This window comes from Canis aureus, chromosome 7 (assembly GCF_053574225.1).
Source record: "Canis aureus isolate CA01 chromosome 7, VMU_Caureus_v.1.0, whole genome shotgun sequence".
NCBI lineage: Eukaryota > Metazoa > Chordata > Mammalia > Carnivora > Canidae > Canis > Canis aureus.
Genome location: NC_135617.1, coordinates 66,522,930 through 66,538,208, shown reverse-complemented (window position 1 = coordinate 66,538,208; position 15,279 = coordinate 66,522,930). Strand labels below are relative to the sequence as shown.

The 15,279-nt window shown below is 49.6% G+C and overlaps 1 long non-coding RNA gene across 1 annotated transcript; it reads right to left on the bottom strand.

The window, feature by feature from the left end:
- Positions 1 to 15,279, bottom strand: LOC144317596 (uncharacterized). The gene is made up of 3 exons (XR_013383608.1): positions 13,351 to 15,279; positions 12,058 to 12,157; positions 1 to 452 (listed from the first exon to the last, which is right to left on the bottom strand). It is a non-coding gene; the product is annotated as an uncharacterized LOC144317596 (long non-coding RNA).

Here is a 15,279-nt window from a genome sequence, read left to right as displayed (position 1 = left end):
TCATGCTCTTTTTACAATGTGATGTTAGCACTCCTCCACTGAAGGGCAGGGTCTACTCCCTCCCCTTGAATCTGACAAATCTACATAGTTGCTACGACCAGTAGAATCTAGTGGAAATGAAGGTGTGTGACTTCCAAGGCTAGGTTATAAAAGGCATTGTAGCTTCCATCTAGGCTTCTTAGATAAACTCACATTGAAAAGTCAGCCTCCTTGTCAGGAGGACACACATGCAGCTCCTTACAAAGGTCCATGCAGAGAGGAACCGAGGCTGCTAGCCTTCATCCAGCACCACCTTGCCAGTTACCTGAGTGAGTAACCTTAGCAGTAGATCCTCCCATCCCAGTTGAGTCTTCAGATGACAGCAGCCCCAGCATCTGACTGCAGCCTCATGAGAGACCCCGTGTGAGAATCATCCAGCTCATTCCTTCTCAAATTCCTGATCAACAGAAAACCTAAAAAAAAAATAAATTTTTATTGGTTTTTTTTTTTTTTTGTCACTGTGTTTTGGAGTAATTTGGCATAGAGCCATATATAATTAATACACATCCTACATGTCCATCAATAAGGGACTATTTAAATATAGTATAGTACATGCCTATAATGAAATGCTGCTGAAAAAATGAGGAAGCTCTGTATGTTCTGACATGGAAAGTTCTCCAAGATGATTCATTAGGTGAAAAATGCAAAGTGCAATATAATATATAGAAAATGTTACCATTTGTGAAAAAAATTATGTATCTAGATATATGTATAGATAGGTATGTAGCATATTTATGGAAAATACATCTGTTTTTTTTTAATTTTTTAAATTTTTATTTATTTATGATAGTCACAGAGAGAGAGAGAGAGAGAGAGGCAGAGAGACAGGCAGAGGGAGAAGCAGTCTCCACGCACCGGGAGCCCGATGTCCCGGGTCCCCAGGATTGCGCCCTGGGCCAAAGGCAGGCGCCAAACCACTGCGCTACCCAGGGATCCCCATCTGTGTTTTTTAAAAGATTTTATTTATTTATTTGAGAGTGAGCAAGAGAGGGCACAAGTGGGGGTGGTGAGAGGCAGAGGGAAAGGGAGAAGCAGGCTCCCCACTGAGCAGGGAGCCCCACACAGGACTGGATTCCAGGACTGTGGGATTATGACCTAAGCCAAAGGGAGATGCTTAGCCACCTGAGCCACCTAAGCGCCCCGAAAATACACCTGTATTTTACACTTGTGTGTGTATATATACATATACATATTATATATATAGGTGTGTGTATATATAAATATATATGTAAAATGTATATACATGCAAAATATCTCTGGGGAGAACATAAGACCTTGATAATAGTGATTGTCTTGGGTTGGAGAGGAGCTGGGTGACTTGAGAACAGAGGCAGGGAGATGCCTTTGACATTTTGAACCTTGTGAATATATTCAAAAATAAAGTTTAAAAATTTTAAATCATCCTTTCTCTTTGACTCAGAAATTTATTTTTTTATTTTTTTAATTTATTTTTTTTAAGATTTTATTTATTTATTCATGAGAGACACACAGAGAGAGAGGCAGAGACACAGGCAGAGGGAAAAGCAGGCTCCATGCAGGGAGCCTGACGGGGATTCGATCCTGAGACTCCAGGTTCACACCCTGGGCTGAAGGCGGCGCTAAACCAGTGAGCCACCCGGGCTGTCTCGACTCAGAAATTTCACTTCTAGGAATTTAAATTATGGCAAAGATGTAGCTACAATGATGTTCTCACCACTTCATTTAATATTGTGAAAATGGTGGGTCACCTGGCTGGCTCAACCAGAGGAGCATGTGGCTCTTGATCTTGAGGTCATGAGTTCCAGCTCCATGTAGGGTGTTGAGGTTGCTTGAATAAATAAATAAACTTCAATGGTAAACCACCCAAGTATTCAGCAATAAGTAAGAAGTTTGCTGAAGAGCTTATGCCACTCTCATAATCTGCCACCATCAAAAACGGTGCCAGATGGGGATCCCTGGGGGGCTCAGCGGTTTAGCGCCTGCCTTCCGCCCAGGGCGTGGTCCTGGAACCCCCGAATCGAGTCCCACATCGGGCTCCCTGCATGGGGCCTGCTTCTCCCTCTGCCTGTGTCTCTGCCTCTCTCTCTCTCTCTCTCTCTGTGTCTCTCATGAATAAATAAATAAAATCTTAAAAAACAAGCAACAACAACAACAACAACAAACAAAAACAAAAAAACAAAAAACGGTGCCAGAGAGTACAACTCAGTGCCCAATGAAGGGATCATGATATACTAATTGTCAAGAAGTTATGAAATAATATGGCTTCATCTTTTTTTTTTAATCTTATCTTTAAATTTAACTATATGAAGGTAGATGGAGATGAGATCAAGACACATGAATAGGTGCAGAGAGATAAAACAAAATGTTAACAATGATTATCTCTGGGAGGTCTGAATCTTGTTAATTTTGTTTTTTCATGTTTCATCTGTGTTTTCAACAATAAACATGTGCCACATTTGTAAAAACACAAAGGCTAAAAGTTTATATGTGTCTCTCTCTTTTTCTTTTCTTTTTTTTTAAGATTCATGGATGATTCTATAAATAGCAGCTCTGGGTAGAGAATTAGAAACTTTGTTTTTAAAGAAGACTATTCTTTTTTTTTTTTTTTAAGACTTTATTTATTTATTTGAGAAAGAGCAAGATAGGGAGAAAGCACAGGGAGAGGGAGAAGCAGACTCCCTGCTCAGCAGGGAGCCCAATGTAGGGCTCCATCCTAGGACCCTGGGATTATGACCTGAGCCAAAGGCAGATGCTTAACTGATGAACCACTCTAGGTGCCCCTAACAAGGACAGTTCTTTTTTTTTTTTTTTTTTAAGGACAGTTCTTTTTTTTTTTTTTTTTTTATAAATTTTTATTTATTTATGATAGTCACAGAGAGAGAGAGAGGCAGAGACACAGGCAGAGGGAGAAGCAGGCTCCATGCACCGGGAGCCCGACGTGGGATTTGATCCTGGGTCTCCAGGATCGCGCCCTGGGCCAAAGGCAGGCGCTAAACCGCTGCGCCACCCAGGGATCCCAAGGACAGTTCTTAAAGAGCAAAGATCACTAGACCATCACTGAGTAGAGAGAGAAGCCCACTCTGCTAAGAAGTCCTAGCATTTTGGTCACAACATTGACGTCCTCCTAGTCCACTGGCCGGTGGGAGCTATGTCCCCAGAATACCCCTGATCAACACTGGTAGGCAGGGGAGCCTCAAGAATTTCTAGAGAATGGTGGTGGTCATCATTGAGGAGGGATCTTGGGATGAGTGTCCAACTTCCATTTCCAAAGTCAACATACTGTTTTCCATCTGTAGGTTAAAAATCGAGTGTTATGGACTGAATTGTGTCTCCCCCCCCCCCAAATATTTGAATTATTTGAAATATTTGAAGTTCTAACCCCTCAGTGCCTCAAAATATGACTATATTTGAAAATAGATCTCTATTTTTTTTAAACTAATGAATTTTATTTTAATTTTTATTTATGATAGTCACAGAGAGAAAGAGGCAGAGACTCAGGCAGAGGGAGAAGCAGGCTCCATGCACTGGGAGCCTGATGTGGGATTCGATCCCAGGTCTCCAGGATCACGCCCTGGGCCAAAGGCAGACGCCAAACCACTGCGCCACCCAGGGATCCCTGAAAATAGATCTCTAAAGAGGGAATTAAGGGGGTGCCTGGCTGGCTCAGTCAGTGAAGCGTGTGACTCTTGATCTTGGGGTTGTGAGTTTGAGCCCCATGTTAGGTAGAGAGATTACTTAAAATCTTAGGGGCACCTGGGTGGTCAGTGGTTGAAAGTCTTCCTTCAGCTCAGGTCATGATCCCAAGGTCTCGGGATTAAGTCCCACATCGGGCTCCCTGCATGGAGCCTGCTTCTCCCTCTGCCTGTGTCTCTGCCCCTCTCTGTGTGTCTCTCATGAATAAATAAATAAAATACTTTAAATAAAATAAAATCTTAAAGGTGCTTGGGTGGCTCTGTCGGTTAAATGTCTGATTTTGGCTCAGGTCCTGATCTCAGTGTCATGAGGTCCAGCTTGGAGTCAGGCTCTGCACTCAACGAGGAGTCTGCTAGAGATTCTCTGTCTCCCTCTGCCTCTCATCTGCTCACATGCTCTAAATAAATAAACAAAAAATCTACAAAAATTAAAATAAATAAAATATTTTAAAAATAAATAAATAAGGAGGTAATTAAGGTAAAATGAGGCCATATGGGTGGGCCCCAATCCAATATGACAGGTATACTTAGAAGAAGAGGAGATGACATAGACGGACACACAGGGAGGACTGTATGAAGATCCAGGAAGAGAAGAGAGGCCTCAGAAGAAACCAGCTCTGCTAACACCTTGATCCATGACTTCTAGCCTCCGGGACAGTAAGAAAATTAATTTCTGTTGTTTAAACCACCCTGGCGGCAGTACTTTGTTATGGCGGCTCTAGCAAACTAATACACCAAGTATCCTAGATACACACTTTTACGTAAGATTGAGAAAATGCCCATTGTCCATAGTGAAGGCTATGATCACCTGCTAGTAGCTCTGAGGTATGGAGCTGGTGGTGGTTATTGGGGCACTCCTAACCACTTAGGTGCCACCACTGCGGGCTGTGCGTTAGCATTGCTGGCCTTTCCAGCAGGTGGAGGCTGAGAAATAATCCTGGCATCCATCCAGCCTGAGGGCTCGGGATATGGCCTCCAGTTGCCTGCCAAGGCTGCAGCCCTGAGGCCCCTGCACAATCTTGCCAGTCCCCCCTCCAGGGACCATTTTGGGACCCTGACCGTCCTCCCAGAGGGAGCCTTCCTGGACCTGCCCACTTCCCTAACCCCAGAGAGGCTGGCTGCTAACGTTCACCCCACATCCCCGTCAGATCCTGGAATACTGTTGCTGGTCTGGAGGGAACTTGCTGTCACCACATTCCAGGAACTGCCCTCTGTGGGCCTTAAAGCCCTGGGTGTTCTTAGGCCTCCTGGGTGGCTCAGTGGGGCTAAGCATCTGACTCTTGATTTCAGCTCAGCTCATGATCTCAGGGTCATGAGATAGAGCCCCACGTTGGGCTCTGCACTCAAGACTCCTGTCTGCTTCTTTCCCTCTCTCTCTGATCCTTCTGCTGCTCACTTGCTCTCTCTCTCTCTCTCTAAAATAGATAAATAAATCTTAAAAAAAAAAAATAGTGAAGGTCTTGGGCATTCTTACTTTCAAAGGCCACGTCCCTCAAATATATTCAAATACACCCACGTGCCACATCACCAATAATTTGCATAAACTATAGAAGCCAAGTTGCAATTGTCTAGTTAACATTTTGTAGGCATTTAATCATTTCATCTTTATAATATGCTTTCCTAATTTTGGAGCTAGTAGCAATCCCCACTGTGGCTCAAGTATTTCCATGGATGCTTGGAAAGTTGGCTGGTCCTGGGGAGCCACAGCAATGGACACAGCTGTGGTGTGTCCTAGGGCCCTTTCCAAGAAGGTCCAGCATGCATTGGGTGTGCCTGATCCAAGAGGAGCCCCCTGAGCACCCAATGTTCGGTTGCAATGCCTTGATCCCCTTTTGAAGCTGTAGAGTTAGAGGGATGCACCATTTTCTGAACAGAGCTGGCCTCTTCCTCCTCCTAAAACTTGTTTCTTGGTGAGCTCGCACCTTCCCTTGCTTCCAGATTTCCCCCTGGACTGGAAAAGCCAAGGGCTAGGAAGTCCTCAGCCACCATAGACTCAAATCTCCCCCTATTAGAGATGGGAAAACTGGTGCCCAGAGAAAGGAGAGACTTCTTCAGGACCACCCTTGCATTTTTGTGGAATTTGAACACAGAGCTCTGCCCTAGGTTGAGACTGAGATCTTGAAGATTACTCAGGAGGAACCCTAGAAGCTGAGTGTGTCTACCTTTCTGTAACCTTTACAAATCCCTGGTTTGCTTTCATCCCAGGCCAGTGGTTTTCTCCCAGCTGTCTCTGTCTCTGTCTCTGTCTCTGTCTCTGTCTCTGTCTCTCTCTCTCTCTCAGCAGAGCCCCACTGGAACCTTGGGGAAGGTGGGGGTTGGGGTGCCCCAGGTGCTGAGTATCTAGGACTGCCAGATACAAAACAGGATGCCTAGCTAAATAAACAACAACAACAATTTTTTTTAGTATAAAGATATCCCAAACACTGTTGTTTATCTGAGAATCAAATTTAACTGGGCATCCTGTGTTTTTATTTACTACCCCTGGCCACCCTCTGAGCCTCCGTTTTCATTTGGGTCAGGCCCTTCTGACCAGCAGCTGTGGATTTTCTTGCCACCTCAACAGCCTGTGAGTCATGCAGCAGCAGGCCTCCAGGCAAATGTTTTGGAACGAACAGCATCACAGTTTGGGGGAGTCCCCCCACTGTCCCCATAACATATGTGCTGGCAAAGAACGATACCCATGAGAGGAAAATGAGAGGGCCACAGGAGTTCCTACCACCCTGGGGACAGCCCCGGCCCTGCCGGCTCTGGGAAGGCAGCGTCAACCTCATTGCTTGCTCTTCGCCTCTCAGAGAGGCACACGTTGCTGTGAGAATCTTCGGGATACCGCAGTCAGACGTTCCCAGCCAGCTCCTCTGAGGGTCTGATGGTCTTCCTTCCCACCCTTCTGAGAACAGGTCTTCTGGGAAGATGGGCTTGTGGGCTGTGAGCTGGGCGGGTGGCTTGACTTCAGGGATCACGATTGTATCTTCATGGGGGAGGTCACTGTGAGTTATACAGGAGGAAATTAATGCAAAATGCTTGGCACACAGTGAGCGCTCACCATCAATGGTGGCTATTGTCTGAATAATGTCAGGGCTTTTTACTTTACCCCCAAGCCAGTGGGTCTTCCTCAGAAGGCTGCTCTCAGTTCTCTGGGCTCCCACGCTTTGTCCTCAGGAAGCTTTGGGCCTACTAAATGGGCACGTCCCCCTTGGACCAGAATGGGCATTGAGCTGAAGACACCTGTTGGTTCTTCATTCAGGTGACGTTTTCAGTTGCCCAGCAGAGCCCTGAGGAAGCAAGACTCAGAAGAGGTTGGCTTTGAGGCTTGAAGAAATAAGTTTCCTAGCCTGGTGTTGCTGAGGGAAGGCAGGTCACATTTTTGTGCCTGTCAGTGGGGAGTGGGGAGTTGGGCTTGGGGTTGTGTCCCTGGAGAGGAAGAAAGGAGGGGCCATGGGAAAGGGCTCGCAAAACACACGTCCTCGCTTTCCTCTTCTGGAACTTCTGACACCGGGCCCCAACAAAACACGCTTTGGTTGGAACTGAGGTGGGAAAGCCCCTGAAGTCAAAAGGTCTCCCCCTTTAACATGTGGCTCTGCCAAGGGCCTTAGGGTTGGGACACTCCGGCTTCTTAGAAAGAAACTGAAAGGCCTGAGGAGAAACTCCACCACTTCCCCTTCCTCAGTAAGAGGAACTTGGAGTTGCCCTGACAGGAAAGTCTTGGTGGGGTTTCTCGGAAGCTGCCACTGTTTCTCTACTGAGGAAAACCACAGGCCGGAGGCCAGGCGGGGGGCCAGGCTGGTGAAGAACCGGCCATTGACAAAGTCGTGCCCTTTAGCTGGGCTCTTGAGCAGAGTTGAGGAGCTGCCAGCATTTGCTCCCAGCACCACCTGCCACCTCCTCCTAGGGGTCTTCTTGCTCCCCTCCCTCTCAGCTGCCAGGTTCCCTTCCCTCTGCCTGCCCCTTCCCCAGTCTTTTAGCCAAATCACCCTTGGGTCTGTGCTCTAGATCCCCCACTACATTCACCACCTGTCAAAACTCATCCATCTAGTCCCCACTCCTCAGACTGACTCTCCAGGAAGGACACTGGGGGTACCCAGTGGGCACAGGGAGCCACATTCTGGAATAGGCCACACCCATTGTGCTATCTCCGACGGCCTAGTGAGTGAAGAAAGGGCATCTACCCGACATTGAGTTAACAGTGGCTTCTGTTTGCTTCATTCATTTCTAGATGGGACGCGGGCTTCTCTCTGGGGACTGGGGTGCCTCTCCCCCTCTCTGACCTACCAAGGGCAGCTGCTGTAGCAACAAGAAACAGTACACAGGCATCGATCACATCCTGGGCCCTGCCCCAGAAGAAGCCGAGACACCTCCAGGTCCCAGGCTTTCGTAGGAATGTGTCAGAATGATATGGCCCCAGAATGTGGCCTAGTACCCGTGCTGAAATCCTTGCGTGGCTTCCCATTGTTTGGAGGACAGAGTCCAGGCTCCGTGGCCCGTGCATCAGACCCTTTGCCAAGGGGCCCAGCTCTCCTCTGCAGCTTCTCCTCTGAGCGTTGATCTGATGAGCCTCTGCCTCCTTCACCCAGCCATCTCCCATTCACACGAGACCTAGCAGGGCAGGGATTTCCTAGGGAAGTCTTCTCTGCCCCCAGTCCAGCTCAGGTGGGCTGCAGGCTGCCCTCATGACCTCACCGGGCGCACCACTCTCAGGACCCTCATCCATGTCACCTCATGATTTCTGGTCTCTTAACCATCACCCAGGCTGTGGGATCCTGAGCGACAGCGACTGTGGGCTTGGCGTGTCTCAGCGAACATTTCGTGAGGAAATAAATGAATAAATGAGTGGATTTAGTGCTATCTGCTAGGCCGGGTGGCTGAGAGACCCACGTGCCCACAGGCCCAGACATCCACGTGTGGATGTGCATGCCCACGTGCAGTGGGAGGAGGCACGTGCACATCTGTCATGGTGTCCCTGAGATGTGTGTCTGGGTCCCCGTGTTTACATGCCAGCGTCACCGATGACGTGCCCCGGGCCAGCAGGTGGCGCTGCGTCCTTCCTCTGCGGCGTCGGTCCACCCCTGACCGGCTCTGGCTGTCGCGGCCCAGGGGCCTCAGCAGGCAAGCCCAGCAGCCTCCCTTAGGGGGCCCAGGGCGGCCTGGGTGGCGTGGGGAGCCAGTCTGGTCTTCCGCTGAGCAGCCAGGGCCCTGACACCATAGTGCCCAAACTCCAGTTCAACCCAGGTCCCTGGCACTCGGTCCACCCAGTGCCAAGCTGGACCTCACAGGAGAGCCTGAAGTCCCAGCCAATGGCAAAGCATAAAGGTTAAAACAAAAGCACGGGCTCAAAGTTCCTGCTCAGCCTCTGGCTGGCTGTGTGACCTTGAGCATGTCCCCGACCCTCTCCTAATTCATTTCTTTGCTAGGTGGGAATCATGCCAATTTGTAAAGTGACATAATCAGTGTCAAACATGGGCCACGGCGAGATTGTACCATAAGGCCACACAGTTCTCAAACTAACCCTGGGAAGCTGTTAAAACACAGATTGCTTGGGTGCTTCTTCCAGAGGCTCAGATTCAGTGGGTCTAGGGTGGGTCCCGTGAATTTCAATGGCTAATGGGCTGCTGCCATCTGGGGACCACACTTTGAGAACTGCTGGATACAGGATGCTCAGAGGCAGTCAGGGGAGACACACCAAGGATGGAAGCATCAGGCCTCTGGTGAGATGTAATGGAAGCAGAGGAGGAGCAGCAAAATCTGAGGGCTGCAGGGGCCTGAGGGAGGAGGTAGGGGGGCAGGTAACACTGACATTGGGGTGGGGGGCTCTGGACCTGGTTCTGTTCCTTCCTCCAGGTCTGAACAACCGCCCTGGAGGAGGTGAGGGGGGAAGGGGGGAAGGCTGCCAGACACCAGGTCAGCCAGCTCCACGTGGCTGCTGTCTCTTCTCCCTGGAAGGGATGGGTCGGTCGGTTGGTTCTCTGTTCCTGGCTTGGCCGCTGCTGTGCTTCCTCAGTTTCTGAGAATCCACATCTCCTTGCTCTTTTTTTAATACTGCTTTTTAAATCAAATTATCACAAAGGCGACGCACATCCATCTTAGAGCATCAACACAATGCAGAAAAGTGTAAAGAAGAAATGTAAACAGCAATCCAAGATCCACTCAACTCAGAGATAATCACTGTCAACCGATTTCTGATTTCTTCTCCGCTTCCTCGAGTCTCATGCGCAATACGGCATCCACTTGACATTGTAGCAGACGTCTTGTCCTTTGCCATTGAAATGCTCAGGAAACATGAATTTAAGGACAGTGGGACAGTCTAAGTAGAGGTCTTGAGGCATCAAATGCTGCCTGTGTTTCAGGTCAACTTCGCCAGGGGGCATTTCTTAGAAAGGGACTTGCTGGGGTCAAAGAGCATGAAAAGTTTCATTTTTAGAACTCTATTTGTTTATTTTGAGCATGAAAAGTTTTAAGGCTCTTGACACTTATGGATAAAGTGCTTCCTAAATGATTGTGCAGGGGCGCCTGGGTGGCTCAGTGGGTTAAGGGTCTGCCTTGGGCTCAGGTCATGATCCCGGGTCCTGGGATGGAGCCGCCCAGGGCTCTCTGCTCAGCAGGGAGCCTGCTTCTCCCCCTCCTGTACCCACCCCCCCCCCCCCGCCCTGCTTGTGCTTTCTCTCTCTGTCAAATAAATCAATAAAATCTTTAAAAACGAACAAACAAAAAAGGCCTCTTGTGCAGGTTGACAGTCCCACATTAGACGGGAAGATGATGGCAGCTTCGACTTACATTTCAAACGACAGAGCAGGGAAGCAGAGCCTGGGCAGAGCTGCCCTCCTGCTCTTAGAGCCAAGGTTGCTGCTGAGTCCTTGCTTTTGTACCTCACGTCCAGTCTGCCTGCAGGGGCTGTTGGGACCACTTTTACTTTTTAATTTTTTTAAGATTTATTTGTTATAGAGCGAGGACAGGTGCAGGAACGGGGGAGCAGGAACGGAGGAGGGGCAAAGGGAGAGGAAGAGAGAATGTCAGGCCTACTCCCAGCTGAGTGCAGAGCCCAATGGCCCACCTCAGGATCCTGAGATCATGACCTGAGTTGAAATCAAGAGTTGGAGGATTAACCAGCTGAGCCACCCAGGCATCCCTGTTAGAACTACTTTTAGAACATTCTGAATGTGACTGTTTCTCCTTGCTCCACTGCTACCAACCTGGTCCATCTCTGCCTGGATGATCTCAGTAGCCCGTCACAGTCTCCCTGCCCACCCCTACCTCTTGCCTCATTAGAGTCTCTTTTCCACAGCAGCCAAAGAGATCTTTTTAAAACCCAGCCCAAGGGACATCTGGGTGGCTCAGTGGTTGAGTGACTGCCTTTGGCTCAGGTCGTGATCCTGGGATCCTGGGATGGAGTCCCATATCAGGCTCCCCTTGGGGAGCCTGCTTTTCCCTCTGCCTGAGTCTCTGCCTCTCTCTCTGTGTCTCTCATGAGTAAATAAGTAAAATCTGTAAAAAATAACAAAATAACAAAATAAAACCTAGCCCAGACCACGTCAATCCTCAGCTCAAAACCCCCAGTGGCTCCTGTCTCACTGGGCATAAAAGCAAAGACTTCACTATGACCTATAAAGGCCTTTTAAAGATCTATGCCCCCCTCGCTCCCACGACCTCCCTGACCTTACTTCCTATCACTCCCTCCCTTATCTACTTGGCTTCCTGATGCTTCTCAGAACACCCCCATGCACACTCCTGCCTCAGGACCTTTGCACTTGCTGTTCTCTCTGCCTGGAGTATTTTCTCAGATAACCTCAGGGTTCCTCTGCTCAAATGTCATCTCAAAAAACAACCACAAGCAAATCTGACCTATTTTCAAAAGGCCTTCCTAAAAAAAAAAAAAAAAAAAAAAAAAAAAAAGGCCTTCCTGACCATGCAGTCTCAAATAGTGCTCTGGCCACCCTTTGTCCCCTGACCCTGTGTCATATTCCTTCAGGAGTATCCTCTCACTTGCTTATTATCTGCTTTCCTATGGGAAGGAAACTTCCACGAGGGCAGTATTCCTTGCCTATTTTGTTCACTCTACATCCCCAGCTCCTGGAGTAATGCAGGCGTGCATCACGGGTACTCAGTAAACATGCTGAATGGAGGACTCAATGAAAGCCTTCACTATGTGTGTACGTGAGTGTTTTCTCCTCTAGACTGTTTCTTGCTGCCTCTCCGTCGCCAGCTTGTGGACAGTGCCCAGCACATGGTAAGTACCTGTGTAGTGTGTATGGCACAAACGAATACGTGAGAAGAGGAAGAAATTGAAGACGGGGCGTGAGAGACCTCTGTACATGACTTGGGAGACTGGAATTCCAGATGAGCCCTTGCCACTCACCATCACTGAGGCCTTGGGCAAGTCACTTCCCCTCTTTGGACCTGGGTTTTGTCATCCGTGAAATGGGCAGGATGGTGCCCGTGCTGCCAGCATCACAGGGCTGTGGTAAGGATAAATGACAAATGCAGTCAGCAAAGCATAAGGCGGCCCTGCCCCTCCTCCGAGGGGCTGCCAACACCCACCCTCAGCACCCTCCCTTCTCTGAGCACCCGCGGACCCCTCCGTGGAGACGTGCGTGTATGAGAGCCCTGCTGGCGTTTGCACACACGGTGTATGGTATGGACCAGCCCGACCCCTCACTGTGTGCCCCCTTCTTTGCACCCACCCACCAGGCACCGTGCCTAGCAGCTGAGCCGTGCCCCCTGGACATCTGATAACTGAGCGACAAATGCTTTTGTTGAAATCTCTGGATGCGTTACTGTGAAGTGAATGAACAAGGGTGGGGATTTCAGACCTGGACAGAAGGCTGGGGTGAGGCTCTTGGGTTCTGGGGTAGGAGGGCCTGCAGGGGCCCCAGGACCCTGACCTGAGAGGAAGGGAGGGAGGGACTCATGGACAGGCCGTTTCATTCTGCGACGCGGCCTGGCCAGCTCTGGCCGCAGACATCTGCCACACCAGCCACATCTTCTGGGCTGTGGGGCGGAGGCCTGGCTACACACCTGCATTCCTCGCTCTGTCTACCCATGATCTCATCCTGGCCCTGCAGCTGCCCACGGGGCAGGAGGCTTTGCCCACTTTGCAGATGAGGAGATGGAGGCTCATGGAAACCGATGCCCTGCTGTGGGGCGGGTGGGATATGGCCATGAAGACCACTTCACTTCACACACTCCAGTCAAGCCCCATGGATCCCGTCTACACCCATGATAAATTCTGGGCAGTTGGTCGGTTGACTCTTCCTGGCTGCCCAGGGGGATCCAGCCAGGCCCAGCTGCCTTCCCTCGGCAGGCGCAGTGACCCAGACAGGGCTAGCCGACCAACAGGCCCTGCCCAGGAGGAGTGTGGGACGCAAGGACCGAAACTCCTTTTAGGAAGGAAATCTTGGAGCCGAGTTTAACAAACTAGCGTCTGGCCAAGGCCTAGGGGCGGGGGAGCCCAGGTGAGCCGACTCAGTCCTCAGGAATGGGTGGGGTCTCAAGGGGAGGCGGGCACTTCCTCCAGCCCCAGCCCAGGGTCCTGTTCAATCCTTACTGAGGAGTTTCCTGGCGACAGGCAGTGACCTGTCGGCCGCCCGTGTGGGAAGCAGCTTGGCGTGGCCCTCACCATCTCATTAGCGGTGATTCACCTAGGACTCACCTGGCTGTCAGGGACCTGTCCCACTGCCCGCCAGAACCAGCTCGGCCAGCGTCCTCGCAAGGGCAGAGACCTTGTTCCTTCCGGCCGCTGTCCTCCATGGCACCTGGGGCAGAGCCTGCCTGTCACACAGAGCTCAGAATTTACTCATTCAACCGTCAGACATTAATTGAGCACCTACTGTATGCCAGACAGGGTGCTGGGTGCTGGGGATATGGAGTGAACCAGACAGACCCAAATCCTTGACCCTCCTGGAATCCACAGTCTTGTGGGGAAAGACAGACAGTAAACAAATAAATAAGTGAATCACACAAGCTCTTGAAGATGGTGAGTTCTAGGGAGAAGAAGAAGCAAGGAAGAGTGTGAAATAGAGGTTGCAGTTTTACATAAGGGGTCCTGGGGGACTTCTCTGAGAAGGTGATGATATTCTAGCAAAATCAGATGAAGGTGAAGATAAGAAAGGTATACCAGAACAGCAAGTGCAAAGGACCTGTGGTAGGAATGTGGGGGTGGGGGGCCTACTGAAAGAACAGCAGAGAGACCAGTGTTGCTGAAGCAGTTGGCCAAGGGGAGAGCAGTGGAAGATGAGGTCAGAGGGAAGCACTGGTTTAGACTGTGCAGGGTTTTGTAGGCCTTTATAAGAACTTCAGCTTTTACTCAACTGAATGCTGTAAAAATGCTCCAACCCCCCACCCTCACCCCCCTGCCAGTCGAACCCAAGACCAACTCCCCAGGCTTCTCCTGCCTGGCTCAGAACTCTGAGCTCAGAGAGCTAAGTGAAAGGTCAGAAGTATTTTCACTGGGAAAGGTCTAGAAGGATGAGTTTGCTGAGCTGAGGGTTGCTGCCTGTGGAGGATGTGTGAAGAGGGAGATGTCTGTTTGGGAAATAAATAGGCATTTATCCCTGCAGAGGGATATTGTGGGGAAAGGAAGAAAAGGGAGTAGAGGCCAAAAAAGAAAGGGGAGGCCAGCCTTGCCCAGCTGTCCACCTCAAAAACCTGTCTTTCTAGATTAATCTGGAACATAGCCCATCTGACACTCTGCTACAACCTCTCTCTCACCTCTGGGCCTTTGCACATGCTGTTCTCTCTCCCTGGGAATCCTTGCCATCCTTTGCCTGGTGAACTCCCACTCATCCTCCACCAACTGGTCCCTGAGACCCAGAGTAGATGTGCCTCCCATGGGCCCAGCACATTTTCACACTGGGTCATATCTGACCACTGAGAGATCTTGCTTCTCCAAGGCCGTGGACCATACTGGGGTTTGCTCACCTTTATATCCTCTGAGCCCAACAGAGTAGGTGATGAAACAGAAGAGTGAATGAACAAATGCAAACCAGGATCTGGATCCCTTAGACGTTTTGGAATAGAGTGACAAGAACAGATTCACATTTTTGGAAGATGACACTGACTCAGTTTGTGTTGGGGGTGGGAGGAGTTGGAGGAGGATGGCAGCTTACAGGCTACTGCAATAGTCCAAGCAGGAGCAAGAGAGAGGTGAGGAAGGACAAAGCCAGGATGCTAGCTGTGGAGAATGAGAGGAGGAGCAAGATCTAGAAGAAGTTTTTAAAGGAGACATCAGCACTGACCCGGGCAGTGATGAGGAAGGAGTAGAGGGCAGGGTCCTCTTTTTCCCCTCTCTTTTTGTGTCCTTCCCTCTATCGGCCCATGGACAGATATTACTTCCGCAGATGCAATATATCACAGGGGTTATGAACCTGACTCTGGAAATCTCATTTCCACCATATACTTGCTATGTGACATTGGAGCAAGTTGACTCAACCTCTCTGTTCCTCAGTTAACCCATCTGTAAAGCAAGGAAGGCAACTGAGAATTAGTTATTGGATTTCATTGATCCTAAGATTCCTGTTATAACATTTCTGGAATCAGGGTGAATTTTAAAATCAATGACATGCCATGGATTAATTGCCAG